General features: G+C 40.0%; 1 protein-coding gene across 1 annotated transcript in view; it reads left to right on the top strand.

The window, feature by feature from the left end:
• Positions 1-335: 335 nt before the first annotated feature.
• HAPLN1 (hyaluronan and proteoglycan link protein 1) overlaps positions 336-25383 on the top strand; it is a 209064-nt gene continuing 184016 nt past the window's right edge. The window contains exon 1 of the mRNA XM_073624463.1: positions 336-1020. The gene's annotated coding sequence lies outside the window, so the exon portion shown is untranslated. The remainder of the gene's footprint in view (positions 1021-25383) is intronic.

Raw genomic sequence — 25383 nt, 5'->3', positions numbered from 1 at the left:
CATAGCCATCATAGACTTATGGTCAAGTTAATAGATGCATAGTCGTAGAGTTATAGTCAAGTTAACAAACTCATAGTCAGAGTTATAATCACGTTATTGGACTTGTAGTCACAGGGACCCTGGTGAGGTCCTCCTTGAGCTAGAGATTTCGAAAAGTCGGGAGTTTGTAGCCACTTGTAGTGGCCTGATGTGCAAGCGTACTACCTACACTTGTGAGTAGTTTGATTTTATCTTATCATTTTTAATAAATTCTTGTTGGATAATGCACTAGGCCAGTGCGCCATCTGTTTTTATTCTTTACAGTTATAGTCAAGTTAACAGACTCATAGTCAAAGTTATAGTTAGGTTAATGGACTTGTAGTCATAGAGATATAGTCAAGTTACAGATGCATAGTCATAGAGTTATAGTCACATTAAGGGACCTGTAGTCATAGAGTTATAATCAAGTTAACAGACTCATAGTCAGAGTTATAGTTACGCTAACAGACTTATAGTCTTAAAGTTATACTTAAGTTAATGGACGCATATTGATGTCGTTAAACTCGGTCATCTAAGCGTCAACGAACACTGGTCACGAAAGGGTTAAACACTTGCTGCCTTGATGGTAACAGTGACAGAGAGCAGCCTGCTTCAGAGTTGTGGTTTCCATTGGTAAAGTGGAGTTACAGGACAGTTTTCTGTGAAGTAATCAGGTCTAGTGGGATCACTTGCTGGCAGCACAAAGGTGCATAAAGGAGCCTTCTGTAGCAGTCTGTGCTGAAGGTGGCGGAGTCAGTGGGTGTGTTGCACACACAGGGAACACACAGACTCCACCGTGTTGCTGCTGTCCTCAGCACTGAAGAGTCAGAGGAGCTGGACAGGCTGAATGCTGGGCTCACATCTGAGAAGGCGTACTTGCTTATGACGTGTTACTTTCCCTTTCTGCTCGATGAGAAGATAGCTTCGCCTGCCCAGGATCAGGACCTCTGCCATCCAGAGAGCCACAAACCCACTGTCAGGACATAAAACCAAGTTAACAAGGTAAAACTTTTGCAATATTTCCATCTACTTTATACTGTACTTCAAGTCATCAGCTCATCAGCAGCTAATAGTAAAGTCACAGAGAAAACTTTTGAGAAGTTTTACTGGCTTCTTTTATGCACATTTCTCAGTTTAGATGTATTTATAGCACTTGGTATTTGAATAGTCTGACGTATATATTCTCACCTGTACAGGTAACTTTTCCAGGGCTAAAGGTGCTGGATGGTTATCCTGTACCTGCTGCTGTGTTGAACACTTAGCACAGTATTGAATGTCTATGGTCATGGACACCGGCTATTAATACTCCCTAGCAGGGTCACGGCAGTGCTCTGTGTACCTGTTGAATATGTAAAGGCAGGTGTATTCTGGTTTTCAATTCGGCATTATTTTGGCTATAAGATGTGTAGGTGGAGGGGCACGTCTGATAATTTTTATAGTTTTTACTATTCTGTGGTTAACCTGATAGCCGGTTGAATGCCTCACCTGTACAGGAATCATCTAGGTAGTAGCGTATTGTGAAACATTTGCCATATGGAAGCTGCAGTCTTTCTTTACATTTATTTTATCTAAATCATTTTTTAACCTCAAGTAGGAGATTGTATTACATATACAGTTATATGTATCTGTGTATGTACAAGTGTACCTAGACAAACAGGTATAGGTCTTCCTAAAATGTAATGCAATTGTTTGAATTATGTGTGCAGATGTCTATTGGGACTTATTCACACAAGTGTCTAAAATTCCATGCTTAGAGCATACAGTTTTTTATGTATCTAAATGCAGCACTATAGTAAGAAAGGGGGCCATACACACAGCTGCAACTACAAGTAAAATTGATCGGCATACAAAAAAAAAAGTAAAACACAGCTGCGTCCAAGGCTGCACAGATCTGCAGATCTTACATATGTAGGTGCATAAACTTGTGCAAACTCATACGATTAGACACATATCATTAGAAGAACTGTATGTGTCTAAACACTGTACGTATCTAAATGCACCTAAACACGTCTAAACACAAGTTATTTTGATGCAAATTTTACACTGAATTTTCTGCTAGCTCTGCCTGCAAGAACCTGCATTCCATACAGAAAATACCCATATGATCGTTTTAATAAAGCCTTAGTCTAAATTAAATCCTAATAAATATTGAGGTTGATTATTTAAAGAAGTAGAGACTGTTCACTTTGCAATTTTCACTATGCTTAGTAAATGGCAATGACGCTATTTTCACTTTTCTTCTTTTTTTTCATTCTTTCACACATTATTGGGTATTCTAAGTAAACACAGGTTTATCTTATTTATTAACACTCACATTACTAAGTGAACAGCCTCTACTTCTTTCGTAAATCAACCCAAAAATATATGTACTATGAGGATGGGGATGTTCCTTTAATGTAATATTCTCCATCTGTAGTTTTGCACGTACTGATAGATGGACTTCATGGACATTAGACATGAGGGAGATTTACTAAAACTGTTGCACACAAAATCTGGTGCAGCTGTGCATAGTAACCAATCAGCTTCTAACTTCAGCTTGTTCAATTAGGCTTTGACAATAAAACCTTGAAGCTGATTGGTTACTATGCACAGCTGCATCAGATTCTGTGTGCACCGGTTTTAGTAAATCTCCCCCATTCTGTTGTTCTTATTTTAAAATCCTGAATGACAAAAAAAACGCTATCTATAGGGTCTGCTGTATTTTATTTTAAGCTGACTGCCTCCTAAAGATATAGGATTTACATGGGGGGTCAGAGGAGGTGTTTTAAACCAGAACACCCAGCCTTGCTACAGGGATTTTCCATTGTAATATAAAAGTGACCCCCTGACTGAGAATCTTCCATGAGTCATTTAGAGGTTCTCTGCCAGAAGTGAAGCTTTTGGCAAGGGCATAGATATACAATATATGTGAACTCCAACCCCTACAGATGAATACCGGTACTGCAGCTCAAATATAATGGCACTTTATGAGCACTGGGGTGTCTGAATGGACAGAAGCTATTGAGCATTCATATGGGAATACTGCTCTAGTTTATTAAGGTGGTTGGAGACATGAAGAAAGAGTCTACTTTTTAATTAAACTTAAAAACACCTTTGACCTTTTCAAAATCATGAAGATACAAATGTAACTGTGTAAACTGTGAAAGTTTGTAATCAAGCATAATAGAGAAATTATGAATACAGCAGGCAGAAAAATGGCGATTTAGCGACTATCCTGTGACCTCTTCTGGGTCCAGAGTCAGTATCCTGGCACCAGAACAAGTGGGGATCGGATGTTTGTATAGATCCCTAACTGAGTAATCAACCATGCAGGCATACGATTTTTTGGCTTGGGTGCATAGTTGAGGGTGAGACCCAAATATGAAAATCTCTTTATCTAAAAGCAGGTTCCCATGGGACTAATAATCACTTCCCACCCAGCGATGTACAGCGATGCACCTGTACATCGCTGGACTTTCGATGGTTATACTGAGATGATGTCTGCAACTGTAGCCATTACCCTGGTATTGTTTTTTAGAGCCGGCAGTCGGCTCTCTTGTAATAGCAATCGTAATGCTGAATAGCTGCTTGATTGCTATTACAAGCAGCAGGAGGGGATGAGGGGAAGCTATGCAGCCATCAGTGACCACGAACATCATGTATAGAGTTTTTTCTGTCTTTTTTGGGGGCCTATTGAACAGGTTACCATCCCTTACCATTATTCTCATTTGGCCTTCCTATTAATCTAGTGCACCCTCCAATTGGCGGTCTGTCACACCCACTGCTCCTGGGGAAGAAGGTCTCATTCAGGCACCTGCCCCTATCTAAGAGATGATTTCATCCTAAAATGTTTTTGACTGTTTTTGTGTCTAATGTATGTTGCCTATCAACTTGAAACTCACTTATATCCTGAAGAAGTAAACGTTTCATGAAACGTGTCGAGAGAAAGAATCAGTTTAATGTTTAACGCAGTGTATGGTATCTCATACTAAGACACATATATCTTTTTAAATGTTTTCTATTGTCTGCTTTTAGTATTTTCATATGAAATGTGAATAATAAAGATGTTCAAATTTGTAACAATTGTTATTTTTTGGGGGCTTGCTTCTTTTAAAGTTGCATAGGCATCTGCTTTTAGACATAGAGATAACCATACAGTCATGTGATGCCTCACTGAGGCCTTTAGAAAGCAGTAAGGTCGCCCATGTATAATGGTCACAACCAGCATGGCTGTTTCCTTGTCAAAATAGTTAAAAAAAGGGAAAAATAAAAAATAAAAAGAGTACACAGGCAACACACATGCATATAGCATCAAGAACAACATCTATATTTATATCAAGTTAATTAAAAACATAATTTTAAATTAAAGTTATATAAAGCAAATGAGATTTTAGTGTAAGTGTCCTTTTTTCATATTCACATACTTTTCATTTTAAAGTTCTCACTTTGGATTGAGGAGGAAATTGTTAAAACCTCTATGACGCTTTTTGTTGCCATCTTTGTTTGAGGAGTTTCCCTTTTACTTCCTGTACTTTAGACACAACTGAAGTGAGAAGAAATCTATTAATAGTAAGGGAAATTTCCTGTTAGACAGTTGTCACCAGAACAAGTGTGTCTGTTGGAAAATTTCCCTTCTGTTCATGTTCTAGTGAGAATGACAAATTTTAGATTATCCCTATTTTTTTCCTCATATTCACCAGGAAAAACAGAGGCAAATATCCACACTCGAGACTCAGACACGAACTAGAACGCAACAGGAAATTTAAAGTGGTTCTAAAGGCAGAAGGTTTTTTACCTTAATGCATGCTATGCATTAAGAGAAAAAAACTTCTGCAAGCAGCTCCCCCCATCCCCCCTGGTCCACCATAAATATTTACCTGAGCCCGATCTTGATCCAGCCATGTGCACAAAAGTAGGGGCGCTCTCTCGGCTCTGTCTCTCCTCATTGGCTCAGGCACAGCAGCGGGAGCCATTGGCTCCCGCTGCTGTCAATCACAGCCAGTGAGGAGAGATGGGGCTGAGCCGCGCACTTTGTGTCATATGGACACACAGAGCCAGCTTGGGAGCGAGCATGGACTAGTGCCCCCATAGTAAGAAGCTTACTATAGGGGCACTCGGCAAGGGGAGGATCCAGGGGTGCTGGCAAGGCATCCAATAAGAGGAGGACTGGGCTGCTCTGTGCAAAACCATTACACAGAGCAGACAAGGATGACATGTTTGTTATTTTTTTTTAAATCTGTGCCTCCTGCATGAATGGAAGAGGGGGTGCACTTACTTTCAGCACAGGGAGAGGGCTAGCATTTCCCCAGGATGGATCCATGGCCACAGTTAAGATAGACACGACAAAAAGGGTGCCAGGCACTTTAGTCTTTTTTCCAGATTTGTATTCCTCCTGATCACAGGGAGAGAGGGGTACAGTAGAGGTCTCTTTTAGCAACAGGCCACCAGAGTGCAGAGTGCCAGGATACTGTAAGGACAGACAACGATCTCCCTCTGAAAAGATGTCCATCGGGCTCTACCATCTTGTAAGCTGTACCCTCCTCAACCAGGCAGGTCATCTTGAGGAATTCTGTGCCAGGCCCCAAACAGTTCTCAGGCCTATAAAATACAAACACTTGTACACACCTCCCCAGGCCACAGCTTGGGGAAAAAAGAGCTCACAAAGCCTTTATAGCCTCCCTAAGCATGCACTACTGAATTTCCTAGTGGTAGCCAGAAATTACTTAAGTGTTACTAAACCCAGGACCCTGCATTTACTATATCTGGTCTCCCACTATACACAGAACATAGAAATGCAATTATTTTTGTATATATAAGCTGCTAAATACATTTTCTCAGCAGCAGTATATAGCAGTCTTGTCACCTATATCAGTGTCTGGTTAAAGCTTGTAGGAGAAGTTTTATTCTCCTCTCAGTGTCCTCTGAGGCTGCCGGACCCCTGACCCTCTGTCTGGACAGTGCTGATTGGCCCTGTGCTGATCACATGCACATGCAAAAAAAAAACTCTCTAGTAATACACACCAAACTAAGCATGTGCAGAGTGACTACAAGGCTCTGTACTATCAGCAGATGAATCAGGGACTGTAAAAGAAGGGGAGGATCAGAGAAGACAGGATCAAACAGCCATTTTACACAATGCAGAAGATTAACCCCTTAGGTTCTACAGTGAGTATAACAAGCATGCTTTACTAAATATACAAACTGATTTTACTGTTGTGGGCTTAGTAACACATTAAATGCTCAATAGCACAAGACTGTCATCACCCCCATATCTATTGCCCTGAATGTCAGTGCAGCCAGTGGAAAGTGGAAAGCTCCTTTAAACGCAATTTTACTTAAAGGAAACATGTACTGAGAGAAATGAATGGACCCACATTGCTGACTTCTACCTAAAAATTCTTGTTGTCTAGCTGTCATCTTTGTCCAATGGCTTCAGTGAATGAATGAGTATGACAGCCAGGCAACTAGCCATGAGACAAGTAGAGGTTAGCAGCAGCAGCCCGGGCACTTCCCCAAGCAAAGGTTTTCTTGAACCTGATTGGCTCTTTTAAGTAAACAAGTGTTCACTAAATCAGAACAAAATCTGTATTTGTTAGTGAAAAAGAATCTGTGTAAATATTAGTAAATCACTGTAAAAAAAAAAAAAAAGAGTATGTAAATGTAATGAATTAATGTAAAGCATTTTCCAACCCTGGGCATTTTATTTCCTTGGGATATTAACATGTAATTGCTCATAGAACTGTTTGCTGTGGTTGGACCTGATACAATAAGTTTTGTAAATGCGATATGTCTCAGATTGCTCTTGATTGTGCATTACCGTCACTAGAATAATACACAGAGGGGCCAATCCATATGGGAATTTTCAGCATGGAAAGTGTCTGTACACGTTCCAATATGATGTCATTTACTCAAACAGACCTTTGAGTGTATTCCTGGCACAGGAAACTGGGTCTTTAAAAAAAAGAATGCAATAATCCATTTTGAGAGTGTTGGAGAATATTGATCCAACGTGACATAAAACGGCATTATTTATTTTCTTAGTGAAACAAAATTTACAGATAATTCAAACCATGGTGCACATAATCTAGAGGATAAAGTACATTGTAAAACAATACACTTGTAATGCACATTTTACGATGTAGCAAATGGTGCATAGAAAAACACATGTACTTCTTTATTATCAAGAATGTAACAATTTCAAACAAGTTATTGAATTTAGTTCTTCACAGTGAGTTTGTCTGATGAGTTCATTTATAACCATATGAATCATATTATAGGTGATATGTCAGTAAGAAGATCTATTTGGTCATTGATGGATTGCTGGAAAAAAATATAAAGTACATTTAATTACTTATAACATGCTGTCATTGCCATTTCCAGTTGCATCATTTTTTTAATGTTAAATAACATTTTTTAATTTTGAATTTGTTCACCTGCTGAATCCTTGCCTAGGTGGGTGTGATGTGTCCCAGCCACCCGGACATTTACATTTGACTCTGGAAAATTAAAGCTCCACACAAAAATGTACGAGTATGTATTATTACAAGCAACACAAAAGCCAACGCAGTTCAGGGACCAGACATCTCCTCCTTCATCAGGGCTTATAAAGATGTGGGGTCAGAATGTGAGGCCTCAGGCAGCGATTTGTATTTTGAAAATATATGCTTATAAATTTCAACACAAACACGTTTGTGTTGAAATTTATAAGCATATAATTTCAACACAAACACGTTCAGGAACTGGCTCAAAGTCTACATCCCATCCAAGGAGGCAGTATTTTATTATAAAGATTGCCCACACATGTCCACCAAGTTTAACATTAGACATTTTACTTTTGGGTAGCTAGAATAGAGAAGAGGGTTGATTGCTCTACCCATTCTTGCCTATGTTGCTGTGAATAGTCTGGCTGGCCATCAAGGACTTCGCTACATGGTGATAAGCCTTGAGACCATCCTTTTCCATTTTAGATTTACATATAGGTAACTGGAACTGATCATGCTTTTGTTGCACTCTTCCAGTTTTTGGTAAAAAATGGTACACCCTATGTTTCATAATAAAAGTTCTAGTCGCCATTTTTTGGGTGGCTAACCAGTAGATTTGTTTAGCAGGAGTATGCAGAGCTTTAATACTTTAATGTATGGGGGGATCTCTATAATAATGCCCGTGATGCAATTTAAACCCTGTTTGGTTATCTCAGGCTACTAGTGCTTAAATACAATGAGGATTGGCACAGGGGACTTTCTTTGTGACTCCTACTTGAAAAAGGATGTAAACCTGAAATGCAGGGCTGTTTTCTACACTGTTTACTGTTTACACACTTTACAAGCCATAGCTAAAAAGGGGGCAGTGGTGCTCTACTGCAATGAGGACTTTTCATTTAGAGGTAAATGCCTCTTTACAGTAATTGTGTTTGCTTTTTAAAGCAGAACTCCAGTCTTTCCTTTATTTCCAATTTCAGCAGGCTCCCCCTCTAGTGAAATTACTTATTTTGATTTCACTGCACACTGTGAGCTCCTCACAGTGCGAAATAGGGGTAGGGCTTTGAGTTTGTATTAAACATGAGTTTGACCTGAAACTAGGCTATTCACAGTCAAACAAACTAGCCATATTTGGCCAGTTGGATTGCGCAAATTCTTGGCTATTGTTTGTAAGCAAATTGTAGGCAAATTGGCCAGGGATTTAAAATTTTAGTGGTTTAACACTACCATTGCTAAATGACAGATCCCCAGCCAGCTTCTGTTTATACACAAACCAGCCAAGGATCTTGGGTGACGACATTGGCCCAAAATGATCATGACCATATTTGGTCAATTACGTGACTCAGCATCCACTGTTTGGTTTGTTTACGAACAAAAGCTGCGGTGGGCCAAGACTGTTGGTCCTCGGGTCGTTGTAGCAGCAGGACAGAATTTACAGACGATGGGTTTTTGTGACAGGTAAAAAACAATTAAAGAATGGCAATAAAAAAATTTAACACAGGAATCTTTATTTGTTTTTGAATTTTTGGGGGGAGCTTTCACTCAGGGTTCTGTGCTGAGACCAATCCTATTTATTTTGGTCATAAATGACCTGGAGGATGGGGTAAACAGTTCAATCCCTGTATTTGCAGACGATACTAAGCTAAGCAGGGCAATAACTTCTCCGCAGGATGTGGAAACCTTGCAAAAAGATCTGAACAAACTAATGGGGTGGGCAACTACATGGTAAATGAGGTTTAATGTAGAAAAATGTAAAATAATGCATTTGGGTGGCAAAAATATGAATGCAATCTATACACTGGGCGTAGAACCTCTGGGGGAATCTAGGATGGAAAAGGACCTGGGGGTCCTAGTAGATGATAGGCTCAGCAATGGCATGCAATGCCAAGCTGCTGCTAACAAAGGAAACAGAATATTGGCATGCATTAAAAAGGGGATTAACTCCAAGGATAAAGAGATATTTCTCCCACCCTACAAGACTCTTGTCCGGCCGCACCTATGCAAGTATTCTGTCCAGTTCCGGGCACCAGTCCTCAGGAAGGATGTACTGGAAATGGAGCGAGTACAAAGAAGGGCAACTAAGCTAATAAAGGTTCCGCAGGATATTAGTTATGAGGAAAGGTTGTGAGCACTGAACTTATTCTCTCTGGAGAAGAGACGCTCGAGAGGGGATATAATTTCAATTTACAAATACCGTACTGGTGACCCCACAATAGGTATAAAACTTTTTCGCGGAAGGGAGTTTAACAAGACACATGGCCACTCGTTAAAATTAGAAGAAAAGAGGTTTAACCATAAACTACATAGAGGGTTCTTTAATATAAGAGCGGCAAGGATGTGGAATTCCCTTCCACAGGCGGTGATCTCAGTGGGGAGCATCGATAGCTTCAAAAAACTATTAGATAAGCACCTGAATGATCGCAACATACAGGGATATACAATGTGATACTGACATATAATCACACACATAGGTTGGATTTGATGGACGTGTGTCTTTTTTCAACCTCACCTACTATGTAACTATGTAACTATGTAAAAAGATGGTTACCCTCCCAGTGTTGAAAAGCATGTGACCTGATAAGAGGGGGTGTATGCTCTCTGCCCTCCTTTTCATGGCCTTCCAAGATGCATAAAACCTCAATAGGGGGCACTACATATATACAGTACAGTATTAAATATAAGTATGAAAACATCTAAATCAAATTTTCAAAAAGCATCTGCATTTCTTAACTAAATAAACTTCTTAACTAAATAAACTTCAAATAAGTCCAAAACATTCATGTGATAGTCTTTTCATGTGATGTCAGATTGACGAAAACACGTTTTAGGCAGCACGTCTAGTGGCCAGGGTAAGTCACTTCTGCCGGCTTCATGCCGACTCCAGGTTTGAGCAGAGTGGCTGGGCTTAGTAAAACTACCCAAGCTTTTCATTATAGTGCCAATTCATGGGCACAATAAAATGTGAGCATATATTGTACTTGCATTTTTAAGCGGTACAGTTTTAATAAACATATTACACTATATTAGCGCTTTGTATCTCTTGGTCTGGAAAATGGTCTATATGAAATTTTAAGGGTAACCCCACACCATTTTCCCCCATGTTTCTTTTTAATGTATTTTTTAAAGGACTATTTACCAATTTGCCTTAAGTGATGTTCTGTAACTTCTTGTGCATCTTTAAGGCATCCCCAAGCATGTTATTTAAAGGATCTGTGATTTTTCAATGTTGCCTTTTAATTTGCACAAAAGACCATCTCCTATGCACTTGTTATTATCATTATACAGGATTTATATAGCGCCAACAGTTTACACAGTGCTTTACAATATAAAAGGAGACAATACAGTTACAATACAATAAAATACAAGAGGATTAAGAGGGCCCTGCTCAGAAGAGCTTACAATCTAATGTTGTGTCTCCAAGAGCATGGGCTTCTAGAATGAGTTATTAAGCTGTCCAACTAACTCTATTATTATTCCTCTATATTAGGAGTAGGTAACCTTGGCACTCCAGCTGAGCTAAAACTTCAAATCTCATAACGCCTCTTCCTCTGGAAATCATACCTGTGGAAGTCAGAAATGTGCAATGCCTCATGATGGGCCTTACAGTTCCAAACAGTTGGATTACCAAGGTTGCCTGCCCTGCTATATATGAAAGACACATTGCTACATCTATCCAGAAAACAAAATCTTGAATAGTCAGGAACCGTTAATGAATTTTTGTGTGGTTGCTGTGTGTTTCATTTATTTGTTTTCCCTCTTCAGTGTGTCAGAGTTGAGAAAGTCTGAACCAGTAGAAACTCAGCTTATTCCTATTATGTATAGCTGTTAATTGTAGGCCAAAGGTGTTTCACACATCATGTTAAAGGGTACCTATCACATAAGCACAAAAAATATTTCCTAGACCATGCAAAAAATGACTCCTTCAGTAAATCATCTCCAATGCTCTATTATACATAACATAGCGCTCATAAGGTTCCATGTACTGTATGCTGAATTTATTGTTCTCTGTGTACGTACATTTGTATGCATCTGAATGAATATGAATAAACCATCTCTGCACAAATATTATTTATTAGCATTCATTAGTATTCATGAGAACTTATTTATTGGCACAGAACATTCTTTAATTCACTGTGTTTCACATTTGCCAGCAAGCAGCACAAGCTTTTGATTGGCTTTGTTGTCACATACAACAAAGGACGATAGTTCATGCCATGATATTTATTACTAGAGATGGGCGAACAGTTTAGTCCGAGCATAAGTTTGGGCTGAACTTTCGTTGTTCGGATGTTCAGCGAACAGCCGAACAAACGGGTCGTTCAACCGTTTGTTCGGCCCCCCAAACCGACCACAATGCATTGCGTTGCTGAACAGTGCATTGCATGATTGGATAAAGTCATGCTGACAGTGTCCAATCATGACTCTGACAGTGCTCTGTGCCCTGATTGGCTGAAGCTTTCACTGCTTCAGCCAATCAGGGCACAGAGCACTGTCAGAGTCATGATTGGACACTGTCAGCATGACTTTATCCAATCATGGCTCATTCCTACCCCACAGTATAAAAGTATTCTTTCAATGGCAGCCATTTTCAGTGTGATTTCGTCTTGGAGAGAGATAGAACAGTTAGTTAGTGTGCTATACTGTGCTATTTTGCTTCAATTGTCAGTGCAGAATATTAGTTTAGTGTCAGTCTAGGGATAGTGTGAGTGTAGTGAGGAGGACCATCATTCAGCTTTGCATAGTGTGCAGCTAGAGTAGGGACAGCTCAGATAGTTTCACTGTAGTGTAGTGAGACCGTGTCAGTAATCTTATCATTAGTGTATAGCTAGAGTAGGGACAGTTCAGATAGCTTCAGTGTAGTGATGGTTGAACACCGTCTATTTGATTGCATTACTGCCAGTTTAACGCCATTTACTTCTGTGTGCGTTACTGCCAGTTTAATGCAATATAGTTTTGTGTGCGCTACTGCCAGTTTAACCTCCCTGGTGGTATTCCCGAGTGTGGCTCGGGGTGAATTTTCAGTACCAAAAGCGGTAACCCCGAGCCACACTCGGGATCGCATCACAAGTTCCAGGCAAAGTTACTTACCTAGTCCCCAGGATCCTGCGATGTCCTCCCGCTGTGTGTGCGAGCCGTGTCTCCGCTCACACAGCACTCATCACTGTGTCAGGCTCCATTCCCTGTGAGCGTTGGGACGCACTGGGACGGGGCACGGTGCCAAATTCAAAAAGTGAAAAACACATTGCACATACAGTACACTGTAATCTTACAGATTACGTTACTGTGACACATTATTTCACATCCCCTTTGTCCCTAGTGGTTTATCCAGTACCCTGCATGCAGTTTTATATTATAAATACTGTTGTTTCTGCCTGGAAACTGGAGATTGTCCATAGCAACCAAAAAAATGTCCCTTTACATCAAAAGTGGTTTTAGACCAGCTAGAAAACAGCAATAATAAATTAGAATCACTTGCAGAATTGAGCGATAGTGATTTGTGGGGAAATTTCGTCATTGAACACTGAAAGTAATGACAGCGACAATTCTGCAACTGAGCAAATTTCAGTGTTTTTGATTTGATTACATTATTGAATATGTTTTATTATTATTATATTATTATTTGTTATATTTATTTATAGTTATTTATTATGTTATAATTTATGATTTTGTGTTTCAAACTTTACCATACCCGGAATGTCTACTAGACTCTTGTTTGGACAGATTTAAGTGTGTTGTTCCTAAGAATTACAGGCCTACAATATAAAACGCCAAATTTCCATGCAAAATATTGTACCACTTTGAGCAGCAAAAATCTGACATAATCATACCACCAGGGAGGTTAACGCCATATAGTTCTGTGTGCGTTATTGCCAGTTTAATGCCATATAGTTTTGTGTGCATTACTGCGGGTTTAACACCAAATAGTTCTGTGTGCGTTATTGGCAGTTTAACGCCATATAGTTTTGTGCGTTACTGCAAGTTTAACTCCATTTATTTCTGTGTGTGTTACTGCAAGTTTAATGCCATATAGTTCTGTGCGTCACTGTACATTTGGCGCATTATATTGCAGTATATTATAGTGTATCCGTGAAGTGTGTCTGTGTAGTGTGAGTACTCAAATTAAAGTGCACCAAACACTACTTTGCATTGATTAAAGTGCATCTACATACAGATTTCCACTTCTTCTTTATATTTGCTTATAATCACCACCCCCTCCCTCCCAATAATGTCTGGGAGGACAACAAGGAGAGGCAGACGTTCCCTTGGCACTGTAAGGGGGCCAGCAACAAATGTGTCCACAGGCAAATGTGGAAGTGGTTGCCAGTCCTCAGGCAGGGCATCATTTCCTCTGTTTAGTGAGTTTGCCCGTGCTATCCAGCCACAGCGTGCAGAGGAGGTAGTGGACTGAACCTCTAAACCTTCCTCATCCTCCTCATCCTCTGTCACGCAAGCAGAGACAAGTGTGCAGTCCCCTGCAGTTGCCAGAGTGGATAAACCTGCCTCTTTGTCCACATCTATTCCTGCCATAGCCCCAACATCAGCCATGGAGGAGTCAGCTGAGTTATTTGACCACAGCATCAGCCACTTGCTTCTTGATGATGCCCAGCCATTACTGGATTCAGATGTTGGTTCTGAGGCTGAGGATGACAGGAACATGAGCCTGGAGAGAGGGGAGAACACTGGTAGACAAATTGGCATTCATGCTCCCCCAGCCGCAGCATATTGCCAAGTTGCCTCCAGTGGTAATGATGATGCAATTTTTTACAGCAAGGCCAATTCTTGCTTTCATCAAGAGTACCTCTATAGGGTTTACGGTGGGAAGGCGCCACCAACACCCAAAGACCAATTTTTCTGCACCTGTTTTACAGGTGCATATCATTGCATTTTTTTACAGCAAGGCCAATTCTTGCTTTCATAAAGATTACCTCTATAGGGTTATAGTGGGAAGGCGCCACCAACACCCAAAGACCAATTTTTAAGCACCCGTTACATCTATCCAAAGTCAGAGTGACAATAGAATGTATCCAAAAAATTTCTAATCTTGTTCCCAGTGCACTACATTGTGGCCTCATCATACACACTGGGTCCCCAGCTGTTGCTGAGCAAAATAAAGGCAGCTTGCAGGGAAAACGTCATTTGTTTGGGCTTTATAAATGCAATTATTGCTGCAGCAGATTCTAGACCTGGTATAGATCTGTCACTTTACAGGTAGACTAAGGGGACCCCCAAGCACTATATTGGAAGGATTTTTTCATTTTTATGCTTTCACTTTAAAAATAAAAAAATCACTGCTCATTTAAAAATGATGTTTTTCACAAATGATGTTTTTTTTATTGATACATGTCCCCCAGGGCAGGACCCGGACCCCTATAACCATTGTATTCCCAATTAATTGCATATAAGCATTCAAAATGGGCACTTTTGATTTTTGACGTTTGGGTCCCATTGACTTTAATGGGGTTCCTTATTCGGGTCCGAGTTCAGGTGCGAACCGAACAGGGGTCCGTTCAGCCCATCCCTATTTATTACATAGATGACATTTCTTATGAAAGGCATGTAAAGTAACTGTATACTGGAAACCTTTGATGCTGAGGATTTAGTAATTAGTTATATAGGGAACAGGTTCACAGTAATTGCATATCACACTGGTTTTCCACACCAGAGGAGTCTACAGCTGGTTATACAGAAGAGGATTTCAAATTTTTTAATTTAAAGAACATTTATTCAATTGTCTAATCATCATTGAAGTCAAATTGACGTTCGCAGTGCCGAGAACAATTTAAGGAGCAGGATGAAAATTTTTTCTTGAATCAATTAATTTCTAACAGTGTATGTAGTTTTCTTTTGGTAAAGTCCATTTATTCCAAAATCAAATGGTAAAAGCAAATGGAATTTTAAAATACTTTCAAACAACATCTGTCAAACCATTGAATGTACTGTGAATTTTACACATTTTTGTTTGAAATCCTATTAGCACATTGCCAACTTAAACCAGGTACTAGCCTCAGTATCTCCGCCCTACAAATACACTTGCATTTATAAAAGAAAACACCAAGTGGAATGGTGCTGTTGGACCATCCTTCACAGTAGATACTTTACCAAGGATGGAAGGACATCCCCGATTTACACAATTTGCTCTTCACTACTTTGAAATATTTTCCTAGGCAATAAAGGAAGGGGGCACAACTAGCAAAAAGGGGGCAATAAGATGGAGTAGTAATTGAACAACAGTAGAAAGAAACCACCCATACCTGGTTCATGGGTACTCACATATGTAGCGGCCACTTTAAGTAGCGTTATATTTTTAGTTTAATGAAGTTTTGCATGCATGGTTTAGGCCCCTTTCACACTGGGCCGGCAGTATAGCCGTGCTGCCCCATTGATTTCAATGGGAAGGAGCGGTGAAGATGCTGCTAGCAGGACTTTTTTTCCCATCCTGCTAGCACACCGCTCCAGTGTGAAAGCCCTTTCTTGTATTAAGAGGGGTACAGACTCTAGAGAGAGAGAGAGATCATTTTGCCCCTGTACAAATCATTAGTATAACCTCATCTGGAATATGTAGTTCAGTCACCAGTTCACAAAAAAGATATTGGGGAACTGGAGAAAGTGCAGAGAGGGGCAGCTAAACTGATAAGAGGCATGGAGGAGCTCAGCTATGAGGAAAGAATAGAGGAACTGGATATATTCTCTATACATACGTGGTCCATATAGTGAACTTGGTGTTCAGTTATTCGTTTTAAGATCATCACAGGGGACAAGGGTTAAAATAATTAAAATAAAGAAGAAACCCTTGCTTAGGATAAAAATTAGGTCAAAAAGTGAATGTTGCCGCCTCCCCTGATAAGGCACCCCTAGGAGAGCTCTAGAAAATGCATCAGGCTGAGGACGTCTATGACGAAACGCGTACGATGGAGCCACGCACACTACGTCACTTCCGGGAACTCGAGAGGTTGGAACGCAGTGGGCCGCTGCTGTTCCATATCTCGGGCTCACACTAGTGCTTCGTCTGCAGCTTGCTCACCAGTAGCCCCAGAGCTGGTCATAGACTTAAACGCTGCTTGAATTTTATGTATGCTGCTTTTATTTACTTTTTAATAAACGGACGAACATAATCTCTTACTACACTATGAGAGCCAATCTCTTTCTTCTATGTGGTATATACTTATGGTCACGCCCATCCTATTTGGAATCAAAGGGATGCTTCTGGGATCTACATAGCAGACACTCTGGTGAACTGGCGCTATAGAGTGCAACAATTATGCATATTACCCCTGCAGGGGTGATAGGATTCGGTGAGTGGGGACCCTTGAGGGGGAGCACATAAGTCACCTAGACATATTGCAAGCACTCAAGTCACCCATGATGATTTCTGCTATATCCATATGCAGCAACTTGATTAATATCTACATGTGGACAGCTATCAATTTTTACATATATATATAGATATATATATATATCTATATATATATATATCTATATATATATAGATATATATATATCTATATATATATATAGATATATATATATATATAATTGAATACACATCTTTATTGGTGGTGTTTTGATCTTTTGATTTAGATTTTTAGAATGTTGTCATTTTGTTATTTGTCTGATTGCGAAGATGCACACTATATGCACATTTGTATAGCATATCACTGCAATTGGTAGGATTTATATGCTATACATCTTTCTTATGTTGGTATCTCTCGTATCTGACGCACATATACTATTATGTCCCTCCAGGTTACCCCCTGTGCTACCTTCATTTAGGATTTATTCTATACAGTATTCTATTTATGTATTATTCCATATAGTATTTTATTCATATGGTTCTTCAGGATGTGTGTCCTTCACACACTTACACATATATATATATATACAAGAAGTATCCCCACACTAGGCACTGGGTTGAGGTCTTCAGGCTGCGATCTAGGAGCTGAGGCATGGTGTTGATCGTATACCTAGGGTATAGTACATCGTATACCCTTGGCACAGCCCCCCACCCCTTCTCATATATTCCGTGCCCTTAACTATTAGGTAGCGCCACTTAACCCCTACCATTTGTTGTTTTTTTTGACAGAAGACAAGGGGGCACTCTTTACGTCTAGAGGGAAAGAGATTTACCTCCAAATATGGAAAGTTTTTTTTTACAGTTAGACCCCTTTCACACTGGGGCTGTTTGCAGGCGGTATTGCGCTAAAAATACCGCCTGCAAACCGCCCCTAAACAGCCTCCGCTGTTTGTTCAGTGTGAAAGCCTGAGGGCTTTCACACTGAAGCGGTGCGCTGGCAGGACGGTGAAAAAAGTCCTGCAAACTGCTTCTTTGGAGCGGTGAAGGAGCGGTGTATTCACCGCTCCTAAACCGCTCCTGCCCATTGAAATCAATGGGACAGCGCGGCTATACCGCGGCAATACCGCGGCTATAGCCACGCTGTACGAGTGATTTTAACCCTTTTTCGGCCGCCAGCGGGGGTTAAAACTGCACCGCTAGCGGCTGAATACAGCTGCAAGGACGACGGTACAGCAGCGCTAAAAATAGCGACGTTGTACTGCCGACGCCCCCACCGCCCCAGTGTGAAAGGGGCCTAAGAGCGTGGAATAGACTCCCTCAAAAACTATTTCTGTCCAGCTTAGTAGATTGTTTAAAAAAGATTGTTTAAAAAAGGCCTGGATTTTTTCCTAAATGTACATAATATAACTATCTACTAACATTTATAAGTAAAGTTGATCGGGAAGTATTTTTTCCCCTGCTAATGGGATCATGTTTTGCTGTGTTTTCTTGCCTTTCTCGGGGTCAACTGTGGGTAAAGGATTGTGTATACAGGATTGTACAATTTTTTTCCCTTTTATTGGTTGAACTAGATGGACCTTTGTCTTCTTTTAACCAGACTTTATAACTATGTACCTTTGCCAGTCCTGAGATTAGGTGGCTGCACTCATTTTAAATTTTTGGGGGCTTTTTTTCTTTTAGTTTCACCTGTTATAGCGGAGCTTCAGGCTCTTTCAGAAAAAAAGAAAAGCCATCTCTCGGGTGCTGTCGCTGCCATCTTGGCTAAGGGAAGCTTGTGGCTTCACTGTGCATAAGCGAAGCAGGCTGTGCTTTGTGAATGGCCGGTCAGCAGGTAAAGGAGGAGGGGGGCTGTATTTCCCGCTGAGTGAAGGCAGCCAGAAGTAGGAGCAGGGTACCTGTCAAAACCATGTACCCGCTCCCACTCCTCCCTGAAAGGTGCCAAATGTGGCATCGGAGTGGGGGGGGGGGGCAAACACATCCTGTCTTAGAGGGACAACACTCACTGACTCTCTGACTCTGCTATATTTATGGGGGAGCGGGGAGCGAAGGTTGTCACCTCGAACATATCTTCCTCTCTTCATCTCCATAGGGGAATCATTCGTTTAAAGAAGGAAGATACTATTGATTGAGATTTCAATTCAGCTCACAGGAAGTTAAAAGAACACTGCATTTGTAGAAAGATCGACAGGTATTGTCTGTACTTGCTGAAAATGTTGTTACCCTAAAAATTTAAAAAGTAATTAAGTGAAAAGTAGTTCAACAACACACCTTAGTCACCACATATAATGACTGGTAATCTGCAATTTATTACATTTTTACTCTTGGTTTAGGGTATCCTTTAACATACCAACCCATTGCTAACCCTAATCAATATGGGTAATAAAACGCACACTCTCTTTTCACTTGGTCATAGTTGTGACAGTGGTTAACTTACAATGTACACCACACTGTAGGCAAAAGGCACCACTCAATTAACAGACCCCAATTGTTCTTAATAACATTTTTTTTCAAAAAAAGTTGACCTCTTACGCACATGATGCATTTTAGTGTGCTTGAAATTATACCCTTTTTGGAACTGGGTAGTGTTAAGAGCACAGATATTGTATTTAGCAAAAAATAGTATGTATATGTATACTGTGAACTTCTGTTATTCCACTGGAATGAGACATTCTGACTCCACAGTTCGTTACTGTAACATACTGCCTCATTTGAAAAGGTAGCTTGTAATTTGTAGGCAACAAAATGTTCTTTGGGATGAAAAAAAAAAAGTCTAAATGTACTTAAGGCTTCAATCAGCGGCGCTAAAGGGGGATTGGAGGAAACAGCTGGCTAAACAAATATTAGGTGTAGAGTGGATGCAATGGCATAAATTAATAATACAGCTCTTTATTTACTATATGAATGGTAGGTCTGTAAGGGGAAGTAAGGATAAATATGGGCACTGTGTGCCACCTAGTGGTTACTGCCATGAAACTATTAACTTGGCCTTCAAACAAACCACATCTGTGATGGATTTAAGTGAACTCCATCCTATTTTAGTATGAACAAGACATTTTTTATAAGGTAATGTTTAAAGAAAGGGCTGGTACATGTTAAAAAAAAAGTGTAAAACTCAGAAATACCAACGGTTAACATTCCTAAAGCTTTACTCATTTCTATAAAGCATGACTTATGTGAGTCACATAGACAAAAATATCCATGGTTTATAACAAATGGAATTGTTGCTAAAAGGTTGAATAAACAGGACTTTTTTAACTTGGTTGTATCTCGGGCAGAAAAGTATGTTTAGATAAAAAGAACAGGTTGTTTAATTCTTTAAATTTGTTAGAAAAAAAACTGCAACAGGCAAGTTCCACAGAACTATAACTCATGTCTTCGCAGTCTACACGACCCATTTATCCAGGTCATGGTATATCTTTTAGTAGCAGTAAAAGTAGTTAGTCCCATTCAACTGGACCTGTAATGTTGAGAACATGTCAAAGATTATCCTTAGCCATTGAAGAATGGTTTGGTTTTGCTATGAAATGCTTTTCATACTACAGAACAAGTCCAACAGAATGTGACTAGTACTAGCTATATCTCCCATGATACTTACCATTTTCAATAATGCCGAAGGTACAAGATGCTGGCATCAGTTATACAGAAGTAATGTACAGAAATTACCAGCCTTCCTGCCACCATGGACACAGTTCAGGTCCCATTCATCTCAGGGGCTTGGTAGTAAATTCCCTGTAGCTCATTCAATGGTGTCAGCTCATCCAGTTTTGCCCCAAACCAGCTAGTTTTAGGGCTGTCTCTTGTGGTAATCCCCGAACAGTAAAATGCAGACTAAAGCCAAGATCAGTATATTCTATTTACATTATGGGGCATTAAAGCAGGGACCGGACAAATTTTGATCAGTGTGAGCACCGCCGACAGAAGATGATCATTTGGCCAATTTCTGTTGAAGGTAAATGTTAGAAAACGTGTGTTGGTCAGTGGCTGCAGTCGCTTATTCGTGTATTCTGACAGCTGTGGGTGACATTGTCAGAATACAATGTTCCGGTGGGGGGATTCCTCCTTCCACCTTGTTTGTGTGGATGGAGGAATCTGTTGGTTTTATTCCTCCTTTTTCCCTTATCCACACCTGTTTTCCCCCTCTAATCCTTTGTTGTAGCATCTACTCTCCTTAGTCAGCTAACTAACTATCTCACCTTCTGCACAGTGCAAACACCCCATTTCTGTTCATGGACTGAAAAGTATTTGTTACAGGTATTTATATAGCACCAATAAATCACACAGAGCTTTACATATTGTACATTCACATCAGTCCCTGCCCTCAAATAGCCTACAATCAAAGGTCCCTATCTCACATTCATACATACAGATACATACTAGGGCCAATTTGGACAAGAGCCAATTAACCGCATGTCTGGAATGTGTGGGAGGAAACCTATGCAAGCACAGGGAGAAAATGCAAACTGCATGCATCCTGGCTGTGATTTGAACAGAGGCCCTCAGTGGTGCAAGGAAGAAGGGCTAAACACAAAGTCTCTGATATAGCACATACAGTATATGCTCTTCAGTAAATTCACCTGCTCCTGATGATCACAGCGATACTACATATGTGTTCGTTAGTTGTTGTTTGTACCTGTAGTACAGTCCAGAAACACAGTGAGCATTTTGCTTTTTTTTTTTTTTTCATTTTACCTAAAACACACTGACACTAACTGATACTGATACTAATTTAAAAAAAATCCTGCCGCCCAAAAAAATACTGACCCTGACCTTTGACTCTAACCTTAACCTTTGACCCTGACCTTGACCCAAACACTAACCCTGTCACTGACTTAGATCAAGCTAGGGGTTTTTTTTTTTTTTTTGTATTTTTTAAAATTATTTTTATATTTAATTTTTTTACCCAGTTTTTTTTTTTTTTTAAGGACAGAGAGAGATATGATGTATCTCTCTCCTCCATTCAGAGAGAGAAAACACTGAGGCAGGCTTCACAGTGACTGATCACTTTGACAGCCAATCAGGGACTATCACAGCGCTTAGGTAAAACGGAATCAGGAGTTCCGGGTCCTGATCGTTAGTATGGGGCCCAGGGTTCTCTGTGAGACCCCGGTCTCTGTGCTGGGAACGTGCCGCACGGCGCACTCCCAGCACAAATATCCATATGCAAATATGCGCCCCCCGCGGTAAAAAGCCCAGTTTATATTTAGCCCAGTGCATATTTATATATGTTTGACGCCAAAGGGTTACTTGCAACATTGTATCAAGTTACAATTTGAAAAGCTGCAGCAAAGGCTGATCTGTTTTAGACGTTTGTGAACTGCCCAGGCACCAGGATTTATATGATTGGGACATGAGGTGGTGAGCCACCACCTCAGTCCAGAAAATAGATGCAGATGATGTCTGAACATATTGGTGACATCTTTCTGAGAAAGAAACACTGATGAAGGGATTGTTAGGGGGGTACTGTTATCTCAGAGAGGTAATAAATATCTGTAAGTATTGCACATATACATTATTTAGCAGGCATACAGTATAATTAAATCAGAACTAAACCCTCCTACCATCTTAGCCTCTGTTTGATCTGCAACTGCCATGATGACACACATATGATCAGTTATGACATCAGCCATTTGATGGTTTGACAATTTGGTTGAGAGCACAAGCAAATGTGACAGTTAGAATTCCTGGTATGCCTGGAACAAGCAAAAAATGAAAAGTCAGCAGCTACACATACTGTAGCTGATAACTTTTAATATTGGGACACTTTTCTGTCCTCAAATCCAGCGATGTCAGTACCCCAGCTGATGTGTCCATTGGCTCACGGGTGCTGCCACCACCATTGCCTTTAAGGGAAACCAGCAGTGAAGCCCTGCGGCTTCATAGCCGGTTCCCTACTGCGCATGCGCAAAGCACGCTGCGCTTTCTGAATGGCCCGGCATCAGGTAAGAAGGAGGGGGGCCGAACTACCAAGTGATTTCTCAGTGGCAAAATCTCTCGGAAGTGGGGACAGATACCTGTCAAATACCCACTCAAAAGGTGCCAAATGTGGCATCTGAGGGGGGGAGATGGCAGATGAGGGGAGCTTCCACTTTTGGGTGGAACTCCACTTTAACTGTTTGAAACCGTTATATCAATGTGTTTCTTTCTGTTTTAACATGAAAAAAAATATATCTGATGATATTTTCATAGACATTCTATAGACAAGATGCCTCTCTGTAACACTTTGTTGGTAAGACAGCCATTCTATATGATGTGGTATATTATGCTATTACTGCATGATCTATCTGGATCATGACAATCACAAAATACTTTCACTGCCAACAGCAGAGATGCCAAGGTCTACAAACCATTGTCCAAGAACCACAGTGCCATAGATGGTGCAGAAATGTATGAAATTTCCCAGACATTGGGTTAGGAAAAAAAAAAACAGAATAATTGGTATAAGACTCGCTTATATTTTCTCTGGTTCATTTCTGCAGTCTGGCCACAATAAGTATGAAAATCAGATTTGGCTCTGACAAAGCCGCTGTTGGTTGTATGCAATGAGATAGTCCTTAATATGTTTTTCATTAAAGTATTTATGCCTAAACTTGCAAATCTAGCAAGCTTATCTAATAATATGAAAGCATAACTGATAAGGGGCATGTCATATGGTAACCCCTTCACTGCCTGAACCTTGAACACTGCTTCTCAGGATCGGTATTTATGTTGAACTGCTTGTATTAAAACAGCCTGGGAGCATTACAGTGAAAAATAGTTTAATGTTTTATCTACTTTCATATATTATTTTTTATGTTGATGCATTTTATAGGACTGATTTAGTAATGGCAAATAGGCTTTTAACTTTGTATGGGAATCTTCACTTAGCAAGGGCATTGTCTCTTAGCTTAGTGAATGTGGTGAAAAATTACTTTGCAAAAAAAAAAAAAAATAGCTTGCCCATGATTGGATGGTGGAAGTCAACAGAGCCTCATCTCATTCACTAAGCTAAGTGGAAATTCCCTAATGAGGTGAACAGTCAGATTGCTTTAAGTAAATCAACCCCATATGTTTAAATAGTGACTGCTTTACAGGAACACATTGGAGCTGATTTACCAAAGACTAATAGAACATCACGAAGCTGCTGTTATGGGAATACCATGTTTGCCTTAGATCAATTTTTGCATGAATATTAACAACTCTATCTGCTTTCCAGTAACTTGTTTAAGAGGGTAGGGGTGCCATCATACTGATGACTTCACGTCACAAGTATTCTTTATACCCAATCTCTACCAAGTACCCCATGAGGTAGATCATTTTATTTTCCCATACTCTAACAATGTACAGTGACTGCATGATATTACAAATCATGCATGCAATTTTCCAAACAATCAGTTGTTTATGCTTTTAAATATACTTTTAAATATCTAGATCTGTTTATAATTATACTCCAGGCAATTGGCTGAATGCACAGATGAAATACATATATGAGAGCTGTTTTACTTGCCAAAGGATTTGTATTGATGCCCATCCAGTCCTGAAATTTTCTCAGCTCTGCCACCCAACAGATTGATGAGTTCATCTCTTTGTTACTCTGCTCGCTCTCATCCAAACAGCATGTGCTTTGTTAGCAAATAGGCTCTAAAGCATAGCTAAATGGCTGCTTGTGCTGCTTCTCCCTCTCCCAGTCTAAGCTCTGTTATACAGCAAATTTCAATATGCTAATACCAAGTCAAATCACGGTACCTACACTGCTTATATTTAAGAATTAAAAATAGATGTGATCGCGGGCTCAAGTTCCCTAAGCAATAAATATCATTTGCAATATTCAGATCATGAGATTCATTTGATTCAAATATTGCATGTGATACACAGTCTGGTCCTAAAGGGTGTCTGGGTATGGAGGTCGCCACACCTACCAATTGATGAGCATTAATGAAATTGCATATTCTTATGTTTAAGTTAAAGAGAGACCTCTATATGGTTTGTGTAACTTCTTATTAATCTTTCTGTGACATATACATTGTATATCAGACTCATCAAGGTCTAATACTCTTTTATTCCATGAAACCTCTTTAACTTTGTTAAAACATCAATAAAAACTATTGAAGAACAAATATTGCATGTGATAATGACAATTTCACTATCAGTTTATGCTTGCACAGTGAATACCGCATAAACTGATTTAAAAGACAAGTCACTGAAAAATAAATAAATATATATATTTGTTAAACAAGTTGTGGTCTATCCACACGCTGTTTAACTATTGTATGAAAGTAATAGTTTGTTGTTAAGGAGCCTGCACCCTGCGACGTCCTAACAACCAGTAAATCATCCCTGCTGACAGACAGGGATTCCTATCTGACAGTAAAATGTAAACAAAGCAGCCCAGACATTAAAAAAAAAAAAAACTTGGGGGTTCCTCCACAAACCATATGAAGGTCCAATCTATACTGTCTCATGTGGGGGGTGCAGTAAAAATGTCTGGGAGCAAAGGATAGGGTCAGCAGTTTGTACCGGGGCTATTATTTAGAACAGTGTACAGTGGGTCAGCAGAGCAAAGGACAGAAGGTCAGCAGGGGAGTGCACAGGAATTGGTAAGGCAGTGTAATAGGGGTCAGTAGAGCAGAAGACAAGGGT

Source organism: Aquarana catesbeiana, linkage group LG01 (assembly GCF_042186555.1).
Source record: "Aquarana catesbeiana isolate 2022-GZ linkage group LG01, ASM4218655v1, whole genome shotgun sequence".
NCBI lineage: Eukaryota > Metazoa > Chordata > Amphibia > Anura > Ranidae > Aquarana > Aquarana catesbeiana.
Note: the sequence above shows the minus strand (reverse complement) of the source record. Positions and strands in the feature narration are given on the sequence as shown.